The 23,247-nt window shown below is 37.8% G+C and overlaps 1 protein-coding gene across 5 annotated transcripts in view; it reads right to left on the reverse strand.

Moving 5' to 3' along the window:
* Window positions 1-23,247, reverse strand: part of LOC110256428 (uncharacterized) — a 1,007,420-nt gene that overhangs the window by 603,699 nt on the left and 380,474 nt on the right. Inside the window, exon 7 of one of the 5 annotated variants that reach the window (XM_084991379.1) lies at window positions 20,921-21,011. The exons of the other annotated variants lie outside the window; for them this stretch is intronic. The gene's annotated coding sequence lies outside the window, so the exon portion shown is untranslated. The remainder of the gene's footprint in view (window positions 1-20,920; window positions 21,012-23,247) is intronic. 5 annotated transcript variants of the gene reach the window in all.

Below are 23,247 nucleotides of genomic sequence, written 5' to 3' on the forward strand. Positions count from 1 at the left end.
CTTAGCTGTAAAATAAGAGGTGGATCAACTATGGTGATATTACATATGATAATAATAATAGCTACTCAGTGTTAGCCATGTGCACATTCTGTGCTACATTCTTTAAATCCTTATTTCATGATTTACTCCTAAACGCAACTTTTAATATTTTATGATGCTAAGAACGAAAAACAATTCAAAACCCTCACATGAGACTACAGAAGGAATTAAATAAATTAGTGTTAGTGTTTAGAAGCACAGAGACCCAAAGAAGTAACACCTGCTATATCTCAGGAATGTTGCAGTTAAGAATAGCAAAGACTGGATCTCATTAAAAGAAGAAAAGGAAACAATGATGGTCCCTTGTTGATAATCACAACTTTTCCCTCTTTATTTCTGTAAATCATGGCTTACTCCTCCTTCCCGTTATTCAAATAGATCTCTGCTGAGCACCTATAATGTGTGAGGCTCAGATGCTGTCAGTCTGGAACCAAAAAAAATTTCAGAGTGATGTTCAAGGTTCCTGATTTCTTTATGATGCATATGTTATATTAGTTGGGGTTCTCTAAAGATACGGAACTAGTGGGATATAAATAGGTATAAATAAAGGGAAATTTACTATAGGAATTGGATTATGGACGCTGAGAAGTCCCACAATCTGCCATCTCCAGGTTGGAGAACCGGGAAACCAGCGGTGTAATTTAGTCAGAGTCTGCAGGCCTATGAAACCAGAGAAGCCAATAACAGAATTCCCAGTCTTAGTCCAAAGGTCTGAGAGTCAGGGATACTGATGTCTGTGGGCAAGAAAAGATGGATGTTCCATCTCAACCAAAGTGAGTAAATTTACCCTTCCTCCACGTTTTTTCTCTATTCAAGACTCCAGTGGATTAGATGACACCCACCTGCACTGTTGAGGATGATCTTCACTCAGTCTCCAGATTCAAATGCTAATCTCTCCCAGAAAGGCCCTCACAGACATACCCAGAAATACTAGTTTATCACTTATCTGCTCATCCCTTAGCTCATCAGGTTGACACATAAAGTGAATCTTCACATAAGCTAAGAAAATGAGAAAGAAAAAAACTGAAATCCTTACAGACTCACTTTGTCCTTAGAGGAAAGAAAGAAAAAACTGAAATCCTTATGGAGTGACTTTGTCCTTAGAGACTCATTTTGGACACAATAAGATCAGCTTTACAAAAATGCCCTGCAACACCCTTTACCAAGATTCGTAAAATGAATATTTTGAGTTTGTTTCAAAATGAGATGTAAATCAAAAAACCTCCTGTATTAGGGAACTGCACTCTTAAAAACTGTTCTATTTTTAGTTCTAAAACACAGTTTGTTGACAACATGGAAAGAGTATTGTCCATCAACCTTCAGGCTACTCCATGGAATAGACTGGATTATAGTTTTCTCTTAATAAACCTTTTTCCTCAGAAATGAGGTGATGGAAGAAGATCCCTGTAGATGAGGGCTGCCTAGAAATGCTCAGCCTTGTAATTTACTGTCTTTTTGGAGAGTGAAAAATCAATTTAAATAATCACATTCTGGAGGACCAGATCAACACAGCAGAGAAAGAAGATCCTGAGCTCACCTCCTCCAGCAGACACACTGAACTACAACATATAGAACAACTATCTCTGAGAATGACCAGAAGAGTAGAATAACAAGTTTTCTACAACTGAGAATATAAAGAAAAAGCCACATCAGGATGGGTAAGAGGGGCACAGACAATCTAATCAGAACCATACCCCGGGCTCAGCAGCCCACAAGTGTGAGAGATATCACAACCATGAAGGCCCTCACTGGGGAGAAAGGGACCCCTGCCCCATGTTCAGTTCCCCAGCCCAGGGGATCCTCACTGGGAAAGTGAGTCCCCATAATTCCTGGTTTCCTAATCCAGTGGTGCTTATGTCCAGGAGAATTGGAGGGCTGTGGGAAACCAAGATCCTGCTCCTGAAGGGTCACATATAAATGAACTTGCTCAAAATTCCAGCAAAGAGGCAGCAGCTTGAAAGGCACCTGAGTTGTATGAGACTGACTGACTAATTTTAAAGCATGTGCTGGAGGGGCAGAAATCTAGGAGTACTTTCTCTGGAGACAGAAGCACTGGTAGTTGCCATTGTTTTTTCACAATCAATGTGAAATTACATTCAGAAATAATATTTTATACAATAGACTATATGATTCATAATTCCTCACATGCCTATAATTACCACAAAGTGAAGAGATTAGCTAAATTCAACTTATTTGGAATTTTAAGACAAAAGTCAGCAGTAGGCTGTGAAGTTATAAGGTAGATGCCATTTTTTTTCTTTCACTTTCCTTCTACCTAGTGCACCCAGCACTGGCTGGCACAATTTCTGTCACTTTCCATCAACATAATACTATGATGCACCTTTCCCTTGAGTTCCACCCACAATGTCCCCACTGGTGTCCCTCCAAAGTGATTCCCAGGCCCCTCCAGGCAAGCATTCCTGGATAGCACCACTATGCTTTCAAAGCAGCTCCTGCTTCAAAGGATCAGTCCAACACACCTAAGCATTTGAAACAGTTGCTGCTGGGACTCAAAGCCAGATGACCTAGGAGCCAACCCGGTCCACCAGCACACTCACAGCAATTGAGGCCCAACCACAGAAGGAGGCACACACACTCCACACAAGGGATAACCCTGGAGCACCTGGCTCTGGTGACCAGGGGTATTGTACCACTGCGTCCCACAGGACACCTTCTACATAAAGCCATTCTTTCAAGACTGGGAGATGGAGCTGATCTACCTAATATGTAAGAAAAAACACCAAAAGTTATACAAAATAAGGAGATAAAGGAAGATGTTCTAGATGAAAAAAAAAAAAAGACAAAACCTCAGAAAAATAAATAAATAATATGGAGATAAACAATTCATTGATAAAGAGTTCAAAGTAACAGTCACAAAGACACTCACCAAATAATGCCATTAGTAGCAACATGGATGAAACTAGAGATTATCATATTAAGTGAAGGTAAGTCAGAAAGAGAAAGACATATCATATGATATCACTTATACGTGGAATCTAAAATATGGCACGAATGAACCTATCTACAAAACAGAAACAGACTCAGAGACAGAGTTGTGGTTGCCAAAGGGGAGGGAAAGGGAATGGAATGGATTGGGAGTTTGGGGTGAATAGATGCAAACTATTACATTTAGAATGGATAAGCAATGAGGTCCTACTATATAGTGCAGGGAACTATATCTAAACTGGGATAGACCATGATGGAAAATATTATTTTTTTTAAAGTGTATTTTTTAAGTGTATATGACTGAGTCACTTTGCTCTACAGCAGAAATTGGTGCAACATTGTAAATCAGCTGTACTTTAATAAAAAATTAAAAATAATATAGAAAAGAATACATGCATAGGTATGCATGAGTCACTTTGCTGTAGAGCAGAAACTGGTACAACACTGTAAATCAACTATACTTTAATACAAAATTAAAAATTTTTTAATTAAAAAAAAAAAAAACAGAGTTCCATTGTGGCACAGCAGAAACGAATCTGACTAGGAACCATGAGGTTGAGGATTTGATCCTTAACTTGCTCAGTGGGTTAATAAGGATCCGGTGTTGCCATGAGCTGTGGTGTGGGTTGCACACACTGCTCAGATCTGGCATTGCTGTGGCTCTGGTGTAGGTCGGCAGCTGTAGCTCCGATTAGACCCCTAGCCTGAGAATCTCCATATGCTGTGGGTGTGGCCCTAAAAAGACAAACAACAACAACAAAAAAAAACAATAAATAATAAATCCTGGAGAGGGTGCAGAGAAAAAGGAACCCTCCTACACTGTTGATGGGGATGTAAATTGTACAGTATGGAGGTTCCTTAAAAAACTAAAAATAGAACTACCATATGATCCAGCAATCCCACTCCTGGACATAAATCTGGAGAAAGCTATAATTCGGAAAGATACATGTGCCCCATTAGCCACTGCAGCACTATTTACAATAGACAAGACATGGCAGCAACCTAAATATCCATCAACCAATAAATGGATTAAGAAGATATAGTAATATATATACAATAGACTATTACTCACCACAAAAAAGGAATGAAATAATGCCATTTGCAGCAACATGGATGGATCTAGAGAGTCTCATAATAAGTGAAGTAAGACAGAGAAAATCAAACATCATATGATATCACTTATATGTTAAATCTAAAAAAAAAAGGGATACAAATGCACTTATTTGCAGAACAGAAACAGACTCACAAACTTTGAAAATAAATTTATGGTTACCACAGGGGATAGGTGGAGGGGAGGAACAGATTGGGGGTTTAGGACTGGCATATGTACACTGTGGTATATAGAAGGGTTAGCCAGTAGGTATCTACTGCATAACACAGAGAACTCCACAAACATTCTGTGATAATCTACATGGGAAAAGAATGTGAAAAAGAATGTGTCGGTGTGTGTGTGTGCGTGCGCACACAAGTGTGTGTGTAACAGAATCACTGTTGTACAGCAGAAATTATCACGTTATAAATCAACTATACTTAAATAAAACATAAAAATAAAATAAATAGTAAAATGATACACAAAGTAAACAGGTGTAAATTATGACATAAAAATATAAACTGGGAGAGTTCCTGTCATGGCTCAGTGTGTTAAGAACCCACATAGTGTCCATGAGAATGTGGATTCAATCCCTGGTCTTGATCAGTGGGTTAAGGATCTGGCATTGCCACAAGCTGCAGCTTAAGTCACAGATGTGGCTCAGACCCCATGTTGATGTGGTTGTGGCTATGGCATAGGCCTGAAGCTGCAGCTCTCAGTCAACCCCTAGCCTGGGAAATTCCATATGCCACAAGTAGGGCCCCAAAAAGAAAAAAAATTACATACATACACACATACACACACAGATACTGGGTGTCAGACAGTAAAAATGCAGTGCTTTTGGAATGCACTCAGACTTAAGTGAGAATTAACTTAAAACTAGACTGCTATTTACATAGCTTTTATATATGAACTTTATGGTAACCACAAACCAAAAACTTCTAACAGATAGACAAAAAATAAATAAAAAGTCCTCATCAAGATAGCAAAGTAGGAAGACCCTGAACTCACCTCTTCCCACAAGGACACCAAAATTATAATTATTTACAGAGTAATTATTGATGAGAAAGACCAAAAACTACCAGAAGAGATCTTCCATAACTAAGCATATAAAGAAGGAACCACAATGGGATGGGTGGAAGGGGTGGACATGAAATAGAGTCAAGACCCACACCCCCAGGGCAACCCACAAACAGGAGGATAATCACAAATGCTGGGGTTCTTCCTAAGGAGCAATGGGTCTGAGCCCCGCACTGGGCTTCCCAGCCTGGGGTTCCTGCACTGGAAAGATAAGCCTCCAGAATGTTTGGCTTTGAAGACTAGTGGGGTCTTCCTTTTATGTGACCTAGAGGGTTCTGGGTAATAATACCCTACCCTTAAAGGATGTACACAAAATCTTACACAATCTGGGACCCAGGGCAGAAGCAGCAATCAAAAAAAGCTTGGATCAGAGATCTTGAGGAGCCTGCCAGAGAGGCAACAGGAGCTTACCCTGGGGACAAAGACACTGGCAGTAGCCATTATGAAGAGTTCATTTGACCACATGACACTGCTGCTGACAAGTGCCCTGTTGAAATCATCCTTCTATCTTATTAGCCTCAGGACACAAACCTGCCCCTGCCAACTAGCCTGTAGGCACCAGTACTGGGAAACTACAGGCCAAGCAACTAGCTGGGAAGGGACACAGCCCCACTTACCAGCAGGCAGGCAGCCCTAAAGGCACCCCTGAGCCCACAGACAACCCAGGGCATGACCCTGTCCACCAGTTGGCCCCAAATCAGGCCCTACACACCATGTGTAGGTACTAGCAAGGTGGCTTTAAACTTGGGACCAGTTTCACCTACCAGTGGAATGGCACCAGAGCCAGAAGTCCCTGGGCCCTGGCCATTCCCATTAGCAGTTGGACACTAGCAATAGCAAGACTCAGCCCACACACTACTGCGTCAACATCAGCTCTAGAACCCCCAGAGCCTTGCATCCCAGGACCTGGCTATGCCCGCCAGTGGGCCACACTTGTCCCATGACCCAGCATCACCCACCAGAGGGCAATCACTAGCCCCAAGAAAGTGCAGCCCAACAGATTGCCTTGTCAGGACTCAGTCAACACAACAGCAGGCCAGTAGCAGCCCTGGGAAACCCTGGGCCCCAGCCCTATCCACCAGCAGGCCAACACCACCTCCAGAATACCTTGGACACCTCAGCCAATAGCCATGAAGTCAAGCTCGACCCACCAGTGGGTTGAACTCAGCTTCAGAACACCCAGGGTCCTGCAGCCAGAGATCTCAGGACCTGCCTCCACCCACCAGTGAGCTGGCAGTAGCCCCAGGAACCCCTGGGCCTTGGCCCTACCCACCAGTAGGCTGACACCAGCCATATATGACAAACCTATAGCCAATAACATATTCAATGGTATAAACTCAAAACATTTCCTCTAAGATCAGAAAGGGGATAAGGATGCCCACTCTCTCCACTTTTATTCAACAGGAAGTTCTACCCATAGTAATCAGATGAGAGAAATAAAAGGCATCAAATTTAGAAATGGCCACTGTTTGCAGACAACATGATATTACACAGATAATTCTAAGGCTGCCACCCTAAAACAAAACTGATAAATGTGTTCAGTAAAGCTCCAGGATACAAAATTAATGTACATAAATCTGTTGCATCTCTATACATAAATAACAAAGTATCAGAAACAGAAATTAAGGAAAGACTCCAATTTACAATTGAATCAAAAGGAATAAAATACCTGGGAATAAATCTAACCAAGGAGGTAAAAAGGCTCATACTTGAAAAACTATAAGACATTTTAAAGGAAACTGAAGATGACACAAACAAATGGAAAGCTTTATCATACTTATGGATTGGAAGAATTAATATTGTTAAAACGACCAAAATACCCAAGTCAGTCTGCATATTCAATGCAATCCCTATCAAAATACCAAGGGCATTTTCACAGAACTAGAACAAATAATTCTAAAATTGTATAGGAACATAAAAGATCCTGAATAACCAAAGAAATCTTAAGAAAGAGAAACAAAGCTGGAGGTATCACTCTCCTTGATTTTAATCTAAACAACAAATCTATATAATGAAAACTGTAAGATACTGGTGCAGAAACAGACACATAGATCAATGAAACCGAATACATAGTCCAGAAATAAATGCATGCTTATATGGTCAATTAATTTACAACCATGGAACCAAAAATATGCAGAGTGGAAAAGATAGTCTCTTTAGCAAATAGCATTAGAAAAATGGATAGCTACAGGCCCAATGAATAAAACTAGACTGCTTTCTTACACTATATAAAAAATAAACTTGAACTGGATTAAAGACTTAGTATACAACCTGAAACCATAAAACTTCCAGAAGAAAACATAGATATCATGCTCTTTGACACTGGTCTTAGAAATATTTTTTGGATCTGTCCCCTCAGGCAAGGGCAACAAAAGCAAAAATAAACAAGTAGGACTACCTCAAACCAAAAAATGCTTCTGCACAGTGAAGGAAACCAGCAAAATGACAAAGCAATTTACTAAATGGGAAAAGGTATTTGCAAATGAAATATCCAATAAGAGGTTACCATCCAAAATATAAAAAGAAATCATACATCTCAAAATCAAAAAAACAACCAAGCTTATTAAAAATAGGCAGAGGACCTGAATAGACATTTTTCCAAAGAAAACATACAGATGGCCAACAGGCACATGAAAAGATGCTCAACATCACTAGTCATCAGCGAAATGCTACCTCACACCTGTCAGAATGGTTATTATCAAAAAGCTCAGAAATAACAAGTGTTGATGAGGATGTGGAGAAAGGGAAACTCTCCTGCACTATTGGAGGAATGTAAATTGGTATATCCACTAGAGAACATTGTATGGAAATTTCTAAAAAAAATAAAAATAGAACTGCCATATGATTGAGAAATTTCACTTCTGGGTATTTACCACAGAAGACAAAAATGCTAATTAGAAAAGATATATGCATCTGTAAGTTCACTGCAGCATTACTTACAAGATCAAAGACATGGAAGCAATCTAAGTAGTCTATTGACAGATGAATAGATCAGGAAGATGTCATATATTTCTATGTGTATATATATATATATACACACACACACATATATATGCACACACATATATATGCACACACATATATTTACACACACACACATACACACACAATGAAATATTACTTCACCGAAAAAAGAATGAAATCTTGCCATTTGTGGCAACATGGATGGACCTAGTTTTTTTGCTAAATAAGAGAGAGAAGCACAATGACCATATGATCTCACTTACATGTGAAACAAACAAACAAAAAAACAAAACAGAAACAAATTCATAGATACAGACAATAAACAATCTGTCACCAGAGGGAACAGGGATGGGTGAAGAGATTAAGAGGTAGGTATAAGCTTCCAGCTATAAAATACGGAGATATAAAGTGTTAACATCGGGAATATAGTCAATAACATTGAAATAAGTTTGTATGGTAACTGATGGTTAGTAGACTTATTGTGGTGATCAATTCATAATGAATATAAATATTATATCACTATAATTACAACTGCAACTAATATATGTTTACAATACTTAGATAAAAAGTAAAAATAAAAATTTTAAATAAATATTCAAACTATTAGGTTTAAAATAAGCTAGCAAGGATATACTACACAACACAGAGTATACAGCAAATATTTTATAACTACTAATGGACTATCACCTTTAAAAACTGTCAATCACTTCATTGTACACTTGGAATTTATATATTCTACATCAACTATACTTCAATTTAAAAAAGGTTAATTTGTGAAAACTTAAAAAATAATTAAATGCATACATTTTCTCCTACTCATATTATTAAAGACAAGTGAGAAAGCTGATTGTTTCTGGAAGCAGAAAGTGTCCTACAAGCTTTATAATGGACACTTATATGTCCTCCTGTGGCATATGGAGGTTCCTAGGCTAGAGGTCTAATTGGAGCTGTTGCTGAGGGCCTACACCACAGCTCATGGCAAGGCCGGATTCTTAACTCACTGAGCAAGGCCAGGGATCAAACCCACAACCTCATGGTTCCTAGTCAGGTTCGTTTCCACTGTGCCATGACGGGAACTCCTCAAATTTTTTAAGTTGTAAAAGTTTAAACAATTATTTTCTGAGCCACGGTTTGAAAATTTATTTATAGTATATAGCTACAGAGTAATGATTTCTTTTTAACGTGTTCATGTTGATAAAGCACCATATCCCAAACTAAATGGTTCAAAGTGGTTCTCACCCAGTGGTTCTCGATCCAGACTGCATGGATAAACCACAAGGGCATTATACTGAATGAAGAAGCCAGACAGAGGAAAACAAATATTGCAAGGTATCGCTGATATATGGAACCTAAAAAATAAAAGTTAAACTCATAGAAACAGACAGTAGGATGGATATTGACAGGACTGGAGGTGGAGGAAGTGCAGACTGATGATAAACGCTTATAAACTGTCAGTTATAAGTTCTGAAGAGCTGATGAATAGCATGGTGATATAGTTGATAATACTATTACTGTACAACTGAAATCTGTTAAGAGACTAGATTTTAAGCACTCTCACCAAAAGAACAAAGAAACTAACAAAAACAAAAATCAAACAAAAACTATGCAAGCTGATGGATGTATTAATTTGATTGTGTGAATCTTTTCACAATATATACATATGTCAAATCATCATATTCTACTTTTAAGTATATCAAAATTTTTTTTGTTAATTATACCATGATAAAAGTGGGAAAATCTTTTTTTTTTAATTTTGCCAGGGAGATTTTAAAAACTCTGACACCCAGACCACACTCCAGACAAAATAAATCAGAATCTCTTTAGGTAAGGCTAAGATGTCACTATTTTTTAAGGCTCCCCAGGAGATCCTAGTATCTCTACAAAGTTAAGAACCACTGTTCTGGAGTTTCCGTTGTGGATCAGTGGTTAACGAACCCGACTAGTAACTATGAGGTTGCGGGTTCAATCCCTGGTCTCGCTCAGTGGGTTAAGGATCCGGTGTTGCCGTGAGCTGTGGTGTAGGTCACAGACACAGCTTGGATCCCATGTTGCTGTTGCTGTGGCATAGGCGGCAGCTGTATCTCCGATTGAAACCCTAGCCTGGGAACCTCCACATGCCCCGGGTGCGGCCTTAAAAAGACAAAAAGACCAAAAAAAAAAAAAAACAAAAAACCACCGTTCTAACAGTTGAGCATATTAGGTTAATATGTTTGTTACTTAACATAAATTTTAGAAGAAAACAGATATTTAATTACCAGCATGACATTGTGAACCTAATTTTTCAGCAATTTCCCATCATTTACCATATCTTATCCATGAACTATTTATAGAAGACTTGTTCATAGTCCTATCCCATTTTGACTGTGCTGAAAGCCATTCTGACTTTCTTTTATCAAACAACTGTACGTATTTAATTAGTATACAAGGCCAAAATCAGCAAAGATGATAGCCCTTTTTTTACTGGTGTATTTGCATCTCAGGTTACCAAGGGGGTTAGCTATTAGATTTCAGAAAGTCTTTTCCACTCCCTCTCCTTTAATCCCCTTGGAGCTGTGTGAGAGCCCTAAGAATTTTCTTCTGCACTAACAAGGGTAAAGTGCCTGAGCTGCACATTCCATCACAGCCACTGCAAACTTAACAACGGTATTTATGAGATATGTATGTGCCAGAATGTCTCTAATGCTCAGGCTCACTCATCTCAAGGCTTAAATTGGCTCTCCCAGTGCTATTTTAATCTGTACAGACCCAATCACACACACAACAACAAATGGTTCAAAGAAATACACTTATAACGTGGCAGAGGATGCAATTTCTGTCAAGAATATCATTGTTGCGGTGATGGAAAAGACATGACTCTTACTAAATAGATGGAATACATTTTTCCACCTATTGAATTTTAGAGGAAAGAAATATCCAAAAGTTAAAATCCAAATTCCTCTGGAAGCCCCTGGAACCTTCTCAATAAGAGGACACCTACGAATAATGATATATAGGAATAAATCCCTTTTACAGATTAATAAGTGAAGGGTGAAAGGGTTACAATAGGCTACACAAAATGATCTGCAGACATTTCTGACCCATAAAGGGGTATATCCTTTTGCTTTACCTCATGTACTCAGTCAGTATTCCCTGCCTAAAAACAATTTGATAAGTGAGAGAATACTGATTCAGCTCCTCATTCAAGGCCCAAGAGGGCTAAATGCCTGGTTCTGCACTAAAGAATAAAAAAACAGTACATTACATAGTAGCAATTAATTTCATTTTTCCTACTTCATAGCGGCCTTCTCTGTTTCAGTCTTTGGAGGATATTCTAGCAGTTAAAAATTCTAGCACTTAACAACGGATTTGACATGGATTTAGAACAATCAGATTAGATACCAGGAACTGCTTCCTTCAGGCCCTCTGCTGTGCCAAGATCTAACTCTTTAGTTTTCAGATAAAGAGGCAATCTTAAGGGTCTTAGGACCCACCAAGGGACTCTGTAGCAAGGATATGTTCAGAGGACTTGGGTCAGCAGATATATGCCACCTGGTAAGGACAAATGTCAATATTTCAACAACTGTTCTGTCTATCTGAGTGAATATTATCCAGTGTCTAATACATGGGATTCTATAAATCTAGCATTTATCCTACTTTTTTTTCTTTTTTTCCCCACCTGCAGCATATGAAAGTTCCCAGGCTAGGGGGCAACTCAGAGCTGCAGCTTCTGGCCTACACCACAGCCGCCATGGATCCAAGACACATTTGTGACCTATGCCACAGCGTGTGGCAATGCCAGATCTTTAACCCACTATGTGAGGCCAGGGATTAAACCCACATCCTCATAGACACTATGTCAGCTTCTTAACCTGCTGAGCTACAATGGGAACTCTACTTTTATCCTACTGATTATATTTGTATTTGAGGCCTAATGGGTTTTGTCCTGGTTATTACACATTTTCCCTGTCTCTTATTAAAAAAAAAAAAAAAAAAGATACCTTGATGAAAATTAATGGAGAACAGAGACAGAGAGATAAGGAAAGGGAAGATGGGAGGAGGGAGGTTGAATCAGAGAGAAGAGAGAAAAAGGCCGGTGTACCTAGACAATGACTCCAATTACATAAACAATTTCCCCCTCCCAACCTTCCCTAATATGCTAGGCTTGCAGAGGACTTGTAGCCACAGGATTCTGCCACTCACAATCAGTACCTTCATATATCAATTTTATCTTGCACAGTGGTCTGCAGAATACAAATGCAAAGATACAGGAATAATGATAATCTAAGCACAGCCTACCCTAGATAGTAATAACTGTTGGCTCGAGCAGGTGCTGAGATGCAATAAAAGTCACGTTAAGCAGCATTCCTATTCTGTAGTCTATCAGATGTGCTAAGATTCCTCTTGGTTGCATGTGGCAAATTATCAGTCAATTCTATTTGACTATTCAATGAGCAGAAAAGGAAATGTGCTTCTGTCACAAGCAAAATCATGTCCTATGCCAATTCTGCTGGATGCCATAAGGTTAACTCAACTTCCCAGCATTCACTGATTGAGTTATGAGAAGTCTGAGTCCCTTGGCCATCTGATCGTGAGTTCTGAATCTTTTATGCCATTAATCTTTATTCAATTCAATTGCAAAATGCTCCTTTTTATTTGGTCTCAGACTGAATTTAATAGCTGTTGCCAGACTGACAGTCTGAAAGACTGAATCATGTAGCTCTGGCCAGTGATAATCCTTAGAAGCATTCAGAGAGAGAATGGCCAAGAAGGCATCATTACAGAGGTTACAGGAAGCTCCCCCTATCCCCAGAGTTATTTTTCCTCCCTAAGCTAGGGACCCACTCCAATGAGATGTCATACCCCTTAGCCTGAGGTTTTCATCCCCTATAAAAATGTTTACACTGTTCAGATGAGTGACTCTTAACTTTATAAGTCATTTAAACTATAATGAAATTGAGTTTATCAGATCTTTTCCTGAAAGAAGCTTCTGTAAGTAAAGAGATAAGAAATGCATGAAGATTTTTAGGACTTGAAAGATAAATATGCCTGAGGGAAAAGCATATGATGAATGGATGAGCAAAAAACATACTGTTGTGTAACTATAACTCATATTTTTGGCCTAAATGGCCTTGTGCCTAGCTTTGATTAAAGGAGAATATCCCCTCCCCCCAAGCTAAATCAACTTCTTCTGTAATCCTTTTTCCCAAAGAGACTCATTAAGCAGGCCAGTATTTCATACTGTGACAGAGGAGGCTAGTGGCTTTCTACAAGCATTTTGCCCTTATTCCCTAGTAAATAGAATAACTTAGCAGGACTCACTGCTCCTCAAAACAAAAAATAGATTTTCCAGAATCTCTTACAGCCATGTATAGCACATGCCAAAGTTTGGCCCCTAAAACGTGACTATTTGGACTTCCAGGAGGCTGCTTAAAGGCAGTTGACCCCTTTTTTGTTTCCTACTTTCTCCTGTTACCACCTGATCTTAATGGTTAAGAGTATTAGTAATCAGCTTACACGCCACAATCAGTCATGAATGTCATCCTTTGTACAGTCTTAACTCCTTGACCCTTTTCTCACATAAACATCTTGTCTTATAACCATGAGAAACTCAAATCTTCACTGAATTTGTGCCTTCCCCCACAGAAATAAGTGGAGTACAGAAAAGATTCAAAACCAAAATGAATGTTCTTATCTTAAATTCATGACTACCAACTCTATTTTAACTTTTTTAAAATTGGGGTAAAATATGTATAACGTAAGATTTATCATTTTAATCATTTTTTAGAGTACAGTTCAGTGATATTAAGTACATTTAGACTATTGTACAACCATCATCACCACCATCCATCTCCAGAACTTGTTTCAACTTGCAAAACTGAAACTCTCCACCCATTAAACTGTAATTCCCCATTTTCCACTCTCCTCAGCCCCAGGCAACCATTATTATACTTTCTGTCTTTACAGTTACCATGGGGATTATATTTAACATCATAAAGTTATAACATTCTAATTTGAGTTTATACAAGCTTAACTTCGATACAAAAACTCTGCTCCTATACAGTTCCTTCCCTACCCCCTTTCTGTTACTGATGTCACAAACTACATTATACACACTGTGTCCACAAAAACAAACTGATAATTATGTTTTACTCATTAGTTTCTAAACATAGAAACACGGAAAACAAAAAGTAGAGTTACAAGTCAAATTACAGTAATACTAGCATATTTAATTGTCCTTGTGAATATATTTATCAAAGATCTTTATTAGTTTAATACAAGTTTGTGTTACCACCTAGAGTCCTTTCATTTCAAAATGAAGATCTCCCTTTAGCATTTCCTGCAGGTCAGGTCTAATGGTCAAAAACTCCCTGAGCTTTTGTTTATGTAGGAATGTCTTAATTTTTCCCTCATTTTTTTTTTTTTTTTTTTTGGCTGTACTTGCAGCATGTGGAAATTTCCAGGCCAGGGATTGAACCCATGCCACAACAGTGACCTAAGCCACTGAAGTGACAATACCAGATCCTTAACCTGCTGAGCTACATGGGAACTTCTCTCCCTCATTTTTGAAGGATAGTTTTGCTGGATTGTTGGTTCACAGCTTTATCCTTCCACAACTTAAATATATCAACACATTGCCATCTGACCTCCAAGGTCTCTGGTAAGAATCTGCTGATAATATTATTTGGGTTTCTATTGTATGTAATGAATAACTTCTCTCTTGTGGCTTTCAAGTTACTCTCTTGGCTTTGGCTTGCAATTGTTTGACCATAATGTTCTTCAGCATAGGTCTCTTTGAATCTACCCTGCTTAGAACTTGTTGAGTTCCTTAGATGTTTACATTCATGCCTTTCACAGAATTTCAGGGTCTGGGGACATTATTTTTTCTCCTCTTCTCTCTCTCTTTTTCCTCCTGGGATGCCCAAAATGTAAATGATGGTGTATTAAAGGTCTTTCAGGTAAAATCTTTTTCTCTGTGTACCTCAAACTTGACCACTTCATTGTCCACACCATCATCAAGTTCTCTGATTCTCCCAGATGCTCAAATCTGCTCATGAATCCCTCTAGTGAAATTTTCATTTTGGTTATTGTAATTTTCAGTTCCAGGATTTCTTTATAGTTCCTTTTTATGTTTTTAATCTCTTTTTCAAAAAATTATTTAGTACTTGCATGATATTTGTTTTTAAAAATCAAACAAAATTGAAATATTTAACAAATAAATATAACTCTATATTTCACCTATCTGAGAAAATAAATACTAACATTTTGGTGTTCCTGAATTTTTTGAATTTTGTGATATGCTTTTAATGTCATAGAATATGTCCCTATATATTTTAATTGAAGTATAGTTGATTATAGTATTATCTTAGTTTCAGGTGTACAACAGAAACCCTGTGATTCCATATTTTTATGGATTATATTCCACTAAAGGTTGTTATAAAATATTGGCTATAATACCTTTGCTGTATAACATATCTTTGAGGCTTATTTATTTTATACGTAGTAGTGCGTACCCCTTAATTTTCCACCCCATTGTAGTTCCCCCCCTTCCCCCACCTCACTAATAACCACTAATTTGTTCTCTATAAGTCTGTTTTCTGTTTTATTACATTTATCCATTTGTTTTATTTATTTATTTATTTATTTTTAGATTCCACACATAAGTGATGATACAGAGTATTTTTATTTCTCTGACTTATTTCACTAAACATAATACCTCCAGGTCCACCAATGTTGCTGCAAATAGAAAAACTTCATTATTTTTATGACTAATACCCCATTATATATAATGGAACATATATATATATATATACACACACATATATATATATATATATATGCATGTATATTTTCAGATGAGTGTTTCAGTTTCTTTGGATATATACCCAGGAGTGTAATTGCTGGATTACATGGCAGTTCTGTTTTTAGTTTTTTAAGGAATCTCCATACCATTTTCTCTAGTGGAAGCACCAATTTACATTCTCACAGCAGTGTACAAGGGTTTCCTTTTCTCTACATCTTCACCAACATTTGTTATTTGTAGACTTTTTGATAATAGCCATTCTGACAGGTATAAAGTTATACCTCACTTTGATTTTGACTTGCATTTCTCTGATAATTAGTGATGTTGGGCACCTTTACATGTGCCTGTTGACCATCTGTAGTCTTCTTTGGAAAAATATCTATTCAGGTCTCCTCATTTTTTAATCAGGCTGTTTGTTTATTTGATATTGAATAGTATTAACTGTTTGTATATTTTAGATAGTAAACCCTTGTCTGTCATATCATTTGCAAATATTTTTCTGCCATTCAGTAGACTGACTTTTCATTCTGTCAAGTTTCCTTTGCTTTTTTAAGTTTAATTTGGTCTCATTTGTTTATTGTTGTTTTTGTTTCCTTTGTCTTAGTATACTAATCCAAAAAAAAAATTGATCTAATTTATGCTAGAGAGCGTTTTGCCTATAACTGCTAATAAGAGTGTTATGGTGTGTAGTCTTATGTCCTTAATCCATTTTGAATTTATTTTTTGTATATCCCAGGAGAAAACACTTCAATTTTATTCTTTTACATATAGCTGTCCAATTTTTCCAATTCCACTTATTGAAGAGACTGTCTTTTCCTCATTACATATGTTTGTTTTTTTGTCATAAATTGACCATAAGGGTATGGGTTTATTTTTACATGCTCTATTCTGTTCCACTGATCTATGTGTCTGGTTTGTGCCAATACTATACTGCTTTGATTACTGTAGCTTTTTAATATAGTATGAAGTAAAGGAACATAATACCATCAGCTTTGTTCTTTTTTCTTAGGATTGCTTTGGCTATTCTGGGTCTTTTGTGGTTCCATATAAATGTTAGGATTGTTTGTTCTAACTGAAAAATGTCATGTGTATTGTAGTGGGGATTACATTAAATATATAGCTTGCTTTGGGTGGTATGGTCATTTTAACAATATTAATTCTTCCAGTCCATGGACACTGGATAACTTTCTATTTCTTTGTATAATCTTAAATTTCCTTCATCAGTGCTTTATAGTTTTCAGATTATAGGTCATCTCCTGGTTAAGTTTACCTCTAAATATGTTATTCCTTTTGATGCAATTTTAAATGGAATTGTTTTATTGTTTTCTCTGATAGTTCATTATTAGTGTACAGACAAGTAAAAGATTTCTATATATTAATCATGTATCCTGTAAATGTATTGAATTATTTTATTGGTTCTAATAGTTTTTTGTGATAGACTTTAGAGTTTTCTGTACATAGTATCATGTCATCTGCAAAGAGTGACAGTTTTACCTCTTCCTGTTAATTTGCATGATTTTTATTTATTTTTCTTTCTGATTTCTGTGTCTAGGACTTCCAATACTACATTAAATAGAAGTGACAAGAGTGGGCATCCTTGTCTTGTTCCCAGTTTTATAAGAAAAGATTTTAGCTTTTAATGTTTTTACCTCTTTATTAAAATTTTCATTTTGTTCATACCTTGTTATATTGACTGTATCCACATCTTGTTTTAGCTCTTTGAGCATCTTTAGTTATTCGAAAGTTTCTGCCTAGTAAGTCAGCCATCTGTTCTTTTTCAGGGATAGTTTCTATTAACTTACTTTTTCTCCTATATTGCTATATACATTGTGATTTTTTTTTTGAAAACTGGACATTTGAAGCCTATAATGTGGTAACTCTGAAAACCAAATTCTGCCTCTTCTCCAGTGTTTGTTGTTTTTGTTTTGCTTCATTTCACTTTCAGTTTTTGTAAAGTTCCCTTATGCTAATGATCAGCCTATGCTGCAGATTTAAGGTCTTCTCAGGTATTTTCTGAATTTGTGCATTCCTGGACATAAATGGTGACTTTCAACCCCCCCCCCCAATATATTTCTGCTTTTGAACAAAACTATATGGCTCCCAAAAGGATAAAAAGTGAAAATGAAGGGAAGAAAATCTCTTCAGTCCCCTGGTATTCACTTCAGCTGTTAGGAAAGGTAATTACAACAACGGAAGAGGAAGTTCAAGTGCAACAATAGCTGCCTTCCTCTGCAATATTCACCCCTGCAATCAGAAGGAGCAAACATCATCACAGAACAAATCTTTGGTATAGTGGTGGAAAGAGCTCAAACTGGCTCCTGCAAGCAGCTTGAAAGTTGCTCCAGCAATCTGTGCCCAGTTTCCTGCCACAGAGCTAGGGATGAGGAGTGGGTAACCTACTGAACTAAGAGCTAAAATTGACTTAAATTTAACAACTAACTGATCAACCAGCTACATTTAATACAGTTAACTACATTATCTTCTTGCATTTATCTTTCTTCCCTTCATTCCTCCTTTCTTCCCTTATTTCTTCTTCCTTCCTTTCTTCCTTTCTCTTTTCTTTCTTCCCTTCTTCATATCTCTATCTCCCTCTCTATCTCTCTCCCGTCCTTTTTCTCCCCATTCATACCGTTCTCCTCCTCTCCTTCCCCTTAAGACTCTTTCTCAGCCTCCTTGACCACTTCCTCCTTATTTCTTCTTCCTCTAAATTTTGGACCAAGGTTCAGTCTTGTATATTTTACTTCTATATGAATTCCCTTCAAGAGATACTCCTGTCTCATGGCTTTTACCATTATCTATGTGTTTATGGTTCCAAATGTGTATCCTCATCTTGGGCCTCTCCTTTGAGCTCCAAGCATGTATAACCAATTGCCTTCATATCTCTACACTTGGAGGTTATAGCAGTTTGTGTTCAACCAGAAGAGAGAAACCGTGTAGCAAGTTAAATGGGGAAGTTTAAATTAAAGAATTAGGAGCTATTGTAAAAGAGCAACTGTGACACATATGGTACCCAAGGGCAAAGAGAAGGTACCCTAGGAAAGGCAAACTTGGAAGGTGCTCAAACTTTGTTGGAGAAGGTATGGCTCAGCCTACCAGACAGTAAGAAAACCAGAACTAGTCTGGAGTTGCTGGACAAGGAAGAGGCTACTCTTTGAAGTACAAGTGGGTACATTTAATCAATACGCAGTGACTTGCAGAGGAAGTCAGGGTATGGGCAGATGAAGAAGGCCCTCAAGAGAGGGGAGGGGCTCTAATTTCCATTTGAAGAGAACCACAGAATAGTTATTGTTAGGCTGAGGCTCCAGTGTCACAGAGAAGCCAGATCCTGGTTCCAGGGCTGAAGCAGCTCCACTGGATGTCCTCATATCCATACTGCCAAGGTCCAGTTTCCATCAGAAATGCCAGGAGGAAAAGCCTCTTCCTCCTGAAATGTCCCTCCAGTATTTACCATGCTTATTTTAAAGGAGAAATGCTTAAAAGAATTTTGTTGTTCACCAAAGAGAATATACTGAAACTGAAAAGTAAACTGAAACAAGTGTCCAACAGATATTTTAACTTGCTATGTCCAAACTCCTAGTTTTGACTCAAACCCACTGCTCTTTCAGTCTTCCCCATCTCAGTAAATGGCAACTCCATTCTTCAGGCCAAAACTCTTGTAGACATTCTGACTCCTATCTTTCACTCTAATGTCACACTAATTATATTAACAAGTGATGTTGCCTCCATCTTCAAATTAAATCTGAAATCAATGTACTTTTTATCAAATTCACAACTACCATCCTGATCAAAGTCTCCATCATCTCTCACCCTGACAGTTACAACAGCATTCTGACCTGTCTTCCTACTTCTTCCTGGTTAATTAGTGGGTCTGTTCTCTAACACACAATAGAAGTGATCTTGATGAAACTAAAGCATAAATCATACCATGTTATTTCTCTGCTCAATGTCCCCTATCCCCTGCCCTCAGGCTAAATTGAAAATCTTTATGGTAACCTATAAAGCCTACTCAATATGTTAACCCACCCACAATCTCTTTCACATCCTGCTTATTAACCCTGCACTCATTGAACTCTGGCCACATTCACCTCTTTGCTTTTTCTCAACTACATCAGACCCATTCCTACGTTAGGGACTTTGACACTTCTTTCCTCTGCTTGGAATGCTTCTGCTTCAGCTATCTGCATGACTTACTCTTTGACGTATGCCCTTTAGTTTTTTTACTCAAATGTCATCTTCTCAGCAAGATATGTTTTAGCCGTGCTACCTAAAATGCAACCAGATCCCAGAACAATTCCTGCCACAGGGAAGATGCCCAATAATTATTGGTTAAAAAAATATCGTGCTATGAGCTGACCTTATGAATGAATCCATATGCTGAGAAAGAGATTATATTATTCTAAGTACCTGATACTATCTTAGAGCCACCACACCAGCCCTCAACTGCCTACCTCCAGACTTATTTTAAGTAAGAGAAATAAACTATCTTACATAATCCATTGTCATTCAGGAGTTTTACTTCTATGTATCTGGGAGTTGACTACTGGTGTTTCTTCCCATAGATCACTGATTCCTGATCTTAAATGTACACCAGAATCTGCTTTCAAAAACTACTAATTCTTGAGCCTCACCCCCAGGACTACTGATTTAATTGATTTTGGTAGAACCAGACATTATTACTTAGAAGATTCTAATTTCTGCCATGTGGCCAAGATTGAGACAAATTACTCTAACTATTTTTGTTAAATTTTTTGTATTATTATTATTACAAATGAATAATTATCTTCTTTGGTCTCAGTTTCTATCTAGTGACTCTTACATGTTCCACCATTGGATTATACCAAAGTAGAATAATAAAAAAAAAAATACAAACAAACACTATTTGCCTATTTATACCTTACAGTGTTTTCACGCAACAACCAACTCTATTAAGAAAGCTTTTATTGCTTTTTCACTTTGCAGATTATGAGACTTCCCACTAAGAAAGTTCATTCTTGGTCACATCTCTGTTCAAAATGACTTACCACTATGATCAATTCTTTGGTTTGTCCAAAGCTCTAAAATAAGTTGGCATATTCTAGCCACAGGGGTCAGAGATTAGGATGGAGCTTTGTCCTGTAGTGATTAGAGGAAAGTAAATTGAGTCCTAAATTAATGTCTTGTAGACTCCGATTCACATGATTCCCAACAAATTAACCTAAAACTTAAAGAATGTAAGAAACAATCAAACCAACTAAGCAAGGATAATGGTCCAAAAGCCAAAGAATAAGACTTCAAAAGCCTTCAAAAGAAGGAAGGTCACACCCTTATTGATCTAAGTCAGGGTATATTTTTATTAAAGAAACAAATCTAAGCTCATTAAATAAAAACTAAGACTGTAGACTCATGGCATTTCATTGTATTTTATCTAAACCCAGAGAAGAGAGAGACACTCATCAATGCCCTAGAAAAAAGATGGAGGTAATTCCAAAGGCTTCACCTCACCTCTGAGTCCTGGGCAACCAGTTTTAGCATTTCTGACTGCTATCCATGTTAAATGATACAGAGTCTTCATGAACCAGGGACCAAATGGCAAAGGACATCATAAGTACAAATCCTTGCTCTGGCCCAATGGTAAGATCAATTATGCTATGATTTCCATGTTTACTATTACAATATCATTTTATTATTGACAACCAGCATAATATAGTGCTTATAAATGTCACAAAAATGTTTTATGCTTCTACTTCCTCATAAATAAAATGGAAATAACAATAATATCTCTTAATGAGTCTATTGCAAGGATCAAAAGTGTTATCACATAAAGTAGATATTGCTTAATCCCTTATAAGCAATTTATATAGGAAGTATTTGCTATTATAAATATTACTAGTAACATTATCATTATTAGTAACATGATCACACAAGGACATTTATTTCACACAGTTTCACTCTCATTTGCGAAAAAATAGTTACAGGCTGAATAGTAGGTACCCGTTCTCCCTCCAACATTGAAATTCATATGTTGAATTCTTAATCCCAGTACCTCATTTGTAACTGTATTTAGAGATAGTACTTAAAAGAGCTAATTAAGATAGGAGAAAAGGGATTAAGACAGTATAGAAGGAATGGAGCTCAACTTCTCTCCTAAAAACAACAAAATTTACCAGCAAATACTGAGCAACGTTCCACCAAATGGACTGGAAACTTTCAAAAAGGTATTCTACTCCACGAGACAAAGAGGAGGCCACATCAAGAGGTAGGAGGGGCGATTACATGATATAAGCAACCCCATACTGCCCAGGTTGGAAGCCCCACAGACTGGAAAGTAACTGGTTCACAGAGACGCACCTGCAGGAGTGAGAGTTCTGAGCCACACATCAAACTCCCACGTGTGGGGAGCTGGCACTGGGAGAAAGAGCCCCAGAGCATTTGACATTAAAGGCCAGTGGGGCTTTTGTGCAGGAGCTCCGTGGGACTGGAGGAAATGGAGACTCACTGCTTAAAAGGTGCACACACAAAAAAAAAAAAAAAGAAAGAAAAAAGTCCCAATTAGCCATGAAAAAAAAAAAAAAAAAAGGTGCACACAGGCTTTCACGTGCACTGGGTCCCAGGGCAAAGCAAAGTCTCCATAGGAATCTGGGTCTAACCTGACTGCAGTTCTCGGAGGACATCCTGGGAAAACAGGGTGAATGTGGCTTCTTGTGGGGAAAGGACATTAGAAGCAAAGCTCTTGGGAATATTCAGCAGCATGCCTTTCTCTGGAGGTGGCCATTTTGGAAAAAATCTGGCCCCACCCATTAGCACTGAGAAGCCCCAGGCCAAAACAACAATCCAAGTGGGATCTCAGCCCAACCCAACAGTAAACAGGCTTCCTCAAGAATCTCCAGGCACATGGCTGCATCTAATCTCATCCAGAGACAAAGCCCCACCCACCAGAGGGACAGGAATCAGCTCTACCTATGAGTGGGCAGGCATCAGCCCCCGTAGAAACTTCAGCCACAAGGGGGGCAGATGCCAGAAGTAAGAGAGGCTACAACTCCATTATCTGTAATAAGGTCACCACACCAAAAACCTATAAAAATGAAAAGATAGAGAACTATAACTCAGATGAGGGAGAAAGGAAAAACCCCAGAAAAACAGCTAAGCCATGAGGAGATTCTCAGCCTCCAGGAAAAAGATTTTAGACTGCTGATGCTGAGGATGATGTAAGACAGTGGAAATAAACTGGAGGCAAAGATGGATAACTTACAGGAAACACTGAGCAAAGAGACACAAGATATAAAACTTAAACAAGAAAAGATGCAAAATATAATAACTGAAATAAAAAATTCATTAGAAGCTGCCAAGAGCAGAATACAGGAGGCAGAAG

This window comes from Sus scrofa, chromosome 13 (assembly GCF_054392235.1).
Source record: "Sus scrofa isolate SSC_HxYL_T2T_F1_AM1 chromosome 13, Sscrofa_HxYL_maternal_Yorkshire_Landrace_v2.0, whole genome shotgun sequence".
Taxonomy (NCBI): domain Eukaryota; kingdom Metazoa; phylum Chordata; class Mammalia; order Artiodactyla; family Suidae; genus Sus; species Sus scrofa.